Below are 5180 nucleotides of genomic sequence, written 5' to 3'. Positions count from 1 at the left end.
CACAAACCCTAAAACCTAAACCCTAAAGCTTAATCCCTCAACCCCAAACCATAAATGCCAAATGATAAACCCTAAACCATAAACCACAAACCCTAAACCATAAACCATCCACCCCAAACTACAAACCCTAAACCCTAAACCATAAACCCTAAACTTTAAACCATAAACCCTAAACCATAAACCCTCAATCATAAACCATAAACCATAAACCCTAAACCGTATGCCCTAAACTCTAAACCCTAAACCGTAAACCGTAAACCCTAAACCATAAACCATAAACCATAAACCCTAAACCCTAAACCCTAGACCCTAAACCATATACCTTAAAACCTAAGCCCTAAACCCTAAAACATAAACCCTAAACCCTAAACCACAAAACCTAAACCAGGAACCCTCAACCCAAACCACAAACCCTAAAGCCTAAATGCTAAACCATAAACCCTAAACCATTAACCCTCAACCTTAAACCATAAACCCTAAACCCTCAACCTACACCCTAAACCCCAAAACCTAAACACTAAACTACAAACACCAAACCCTAAACCATAAACCCTAAGGCCTATACCCCAAACCCTAAACCCTAAACCCAAAATCATAAACCCAAAACCCAAAACCCTAAACCACAAACCGTAAAGCCTAAATCCTAAATCACAACCCCTAAACCCCAAACCCTAAACCATAAACCCTAAAGCACAAACCATAAATCCTAAACCTTAAACCATAAATCCTCAACCCCAAACCATAAACCATAAACCCTAAATCCTAAACCCTAAACCCTAAAGATTAAACCCTAAAACCTAAAGCCAAAACCCTAACCCACAAATACTAAAGTCTAAACCATAAACCCTAGACTATAAATCCTAAACCCTAAACCATAAATGCTAAATCCCAAACAATAAACCTTAATCCCAACACCCTAAACCTAAACCACAAACCCTAAAGCCTAAACCATATATCGTAAAACCTCAACCCAAACCCTAAACCCTAAACCATACACCATAAAAGCTAAATCACAAATCCTAAAGCCTAAGCATTAAACCCTAAACCGTAAATCACAAATTATAAAGCCCAAACACTAAACCCTAAACCCTGAACACTAAACACTAAACCCTAAAGCCTAAACCCTAAACCATAAACCCCAAACCATAAAGCCTAAACCCAAAACCGTAAAGCCTAAACCATGAACCACAAACACGAAAGCCTAAAGCCTAAACCCTAAACCATAAACACTCAACCCCAAACAATAAATCCTAAACCCTAAACCATAAACCACAAACCTTAAGGCCTAAAGCGTAAACCATAAACCCTCAACCCCAAATCATAAATCCTAAACTCTAAACCATAAACCACAAACCTTAAGGCCTAAAGCGTAAACCATAAACCCTCAACCCCAAACCATAAACCCTAAAGCCCCAACCCTACACCCTAAACCATAAACCACAAACCCTAAAGCCTAAACCCTAAACTATAAACCTTAAATCCTGAACCCTAAACACTAAATCATAAACCATAAATCATAAATCATAAACCCTAAATCATACACCCTAAACACTAAACCATAAACCCTAATCCCTAAACCATAAACCCTCATACCCAAACTATAAGCCCTAAACCCTACACCCTAAACCAATACCACAAATCCTAAAGCCTAAACCCAAAACTATAAGTCAAAAACCCTAAACTATAAACCATAAACCTGAAACCCTAAACCCTAAACCCTAAACCCTAAACCACAAACCCTAAAACCTAAACCCTAAACCATAATCCCTCAACCCCAAACCATAAACGCTAAATCCTAAACCATACACCCTAAACCATAAATCACAAACCCTAAACCCAAAACCCTCCATCCCAAATTATAAATGCTAAACCATAAACCCTAAACCCTAAACCATAAACCCTCAACACAAACCATAAACCCTAAACCATAAACCATACAACCTAAACCCTAAACCACAAATCCTAAATCATCAACCCTAAATCATAAACCACAAACCCTAAAGCCCAAGCAATAAACCCTAAAGCCTAAAGCATAAACCCTAAACTACAAACCCTAAATCCTAAACTCTAAAGCCTAAACCATAAACCCTAATCCCCAAACCATAAACCCTAAATCGTGAAAACTATACCATAAACCCTAAACCCTAAACCCCAAACCCCAAACCCTTAACCCTAAGCCAGAATCCCTTAACCCCAAACCATAAACCCAAAATCGTAAACAATACACCTTAAACCCTAACCACAAACCCTAAACCCTAAACAATAAACCCTAAATTTTAAACCCTAACCCTAAACCGCAAACCATAAACCCTAATCCATAAACCCTAAACCCTAAACCACAAACCGTAAACCATAAACCCTAAACCCTAAACACTAAACCCTAGATCCTAAACCCTAAACCCTAAGCCGTAAAACCTAAACCCTAAACCACAAAAGCTAAACCATAAACCCTCAACCAAAACCCTAAAACCTAACCCCTAAACCCTACACCTTAAGCCATAAACCACAAACCCTAAAGCCTAAATGCTAAACCATAAACCATAAACCCTAAACCCTAAACCCTCAATCCTATACCCTAAACACCAAAACCTAAACACTAAACCCTAAACCTCAACACTAAACTACAAACACCAAACCCTAAAGTATAAACACTAAGGCCTAAACCACAACCCCTAAACCATAAACCCTAAACCATAAACTCTAAACCATAACATCTAAACCCTAAACCCTAAACCATAAACTCCAAACCCTCAACCCCTAAACCCTAAACGCTAAAGCCTTACCCTAATCCCTAAACCCCAAACCCTAAAGCATAAAACCTAAACCATAAATCATAAACCCAAAACCACAAACACTAAAGCCAAAAGCCTAAAATCTAAACCCTAAACCCAAAACCATAAACCATAAACAATAAACCATAAACCCTAAATCCTAAACCCTAAACCACAAACCCTAAAGCATAAACCCTAAACCCTAAACTCTAAACCCTAAACTCTATACCATATATCATAAACCACAAACCTAAACTCTAAACCATAAACTATAAACCCTAAACCATAAACCATAAACCCTAAACCCAAACCATAAAGCCTAAACCTAAACACTATACCCTAAACTCTAAAGCCTAAACCCTAAACTATAAACCCTAAACCCCAAACCATAAACCCTAAACCATAAACCCTAAATCCTAAACCCTAAACCATAAACCTTAAATCCTCAACCCTAAACACTAAACCCTAAACCATAAACACTAAAGCCCAAACACTAAAGCCTAAACCCTAAACCCTAAACCATAAACCCTAAATCCCAAACTCTAAAGCATAAACCCTAAACCCTTAACTATAAACCCTAAATCCTAAACTCTAAAGCCTAAACCCTAAACACTAATCCCCAAACCATAAACCCTAAATCGTAAAATAGTACACCATAAACCCTAAACCGTAAATCCCTAACCCTAAACCATAAACCCTAAGCCAGAAACCCTTAACCCCAAACCACAAACCCAAAATCGTAAACACTACACCCTAAACCCTAAACCCTAAACCCTAAACCCTAAATCCTAAACCATAAACCGTAACCATAAATGCTAAACCCCAAACAACAAACCTTAATCCCTACACCCAAAACCTAAACCACAAACCCTAAAGCCTAAACCATATACCGTAAACCTCAACCCAAACCATAAACCCTAAACCATACACCATAAAAGATAAATCACAAATCCTAAAGCCTAAGCATTAAACCCTAAACCCTAAACCACAAATTATAAAGCCCAAACACTAAACCATAAACCCTGAACACTAAACACTAAACCCTAAAGCCTAAACCCTAAACCATAAACCCCAAACCATAAAGCCTAAACCCAAAATCGTAAAGCCTAAACCATGAACCACAAACACGAAAGCCTAAAGCCTAAACCCTAAACCATAAACACTCAACCCCAAACAATAAATCCTAAACCCTAAACCATAAACCACAAACCTTAAGGCCTAAAGCGTAAACCATAAACCCTCAACCCCAAATCATAAATCCTAAACTCTAAACCATAAACCACAAACCTTAAGGCCTAAAGCGTAAACCATAAACCCTCAACCCCAAACCATAAACCCTAAAGCCCCAACCCTAAACCCTAAACCATAAACCACAAACCCTAAAGCCTAAACCCTAAACTATAAACCTTAAATCTTGAACCCTAAACCCTAAATCATAAACCATAAATCATAAATCATAAACACTAAATCATACACCCTAAACACTAAACCATAAACCCTAATCCCTAAACCATAAACCCTCATACCCAAACTATAAGCCCTAAACCCTAAACCCTACACCCTAAACCAATACCACAAATCCTAAAGCCTAAACCCAAAACTATAAGTCAAAAATCCTAAACTATAAACCATAAACCTGAAACCCTAAACCCTAAACCCTAAACCCTAAACCACAAACCCTAAAACCTAAACCCTAAACCATAATCCCTCAACCCCAAGCCATAAACGCTAAATCCTAAACCATACACCCTAAACCATAAACAACAAACCCTAAACCCTAAACCCTCCACCCCAAATTATAAACGCTAAACCATAAACCCTAAACCCTAAACCATAAACCCTCAAACCAAAACCATAAACCCTAAACCATAAACCATACAACCTAAACCCTAAACCACAAATCCTAAATCATCAACCCTAAACCATAAACCACAAACCCTAAAGCCCAAGCAATAAACCTTAAAGCCTAAAGCATAAACCCTTAACTATAAACCCTAAATCCTAAACTCTAAAGCCTAAACCATAAACCCTAATCCCCAAACCATAAACCCTAAATCGTGAAAACTATACCATAAACCCTAAACCCTAAACCCCAAACCTTAAACCCTAAACCCTAAGCTAGAAACCCTTAACCCCAAACCATAAACCCAAAATCGTAAACGATCCCTAAACCCTAACCACAAACTCTAAACCCTAAACAATAAACCCTAAATTTTAAACACTAACCCTAAACCGCAAACCATAAACCCTAATCCCTAAACCCTAAACCCTAAACCACAAACAGTAAACCATAAACCAAAAACTCTAAACACTAAACCCTAGATCCTAAACCCTAAACATAAACCCTAAATTGTAAAACTAAACCCTAAACCACAAAACCTAAACCATAAACCTAACCAAAACCTAAAC

The sequence above is a fragment of the Arachis hypogaea genome, chromosome 19 (assembly GCF_003086295.3).
Source record: "Arachis hypogaea cultivar Tifrunner chromosome 19, arahy.Tifrunner.gnm2.J5K5, whole genome shotgun sequence".
Lineage (NCBI taxonomy): Eukaryota > Viridiplantae > Streptophyta > Magnoliopsida > Fabales > Fabaceae > Arachis > Arachis hypogaea.
The sequence above is the reverse complement of the archived record's forward strand: the minus strand, read 5'-3'. Positions refer to the sequence as shown.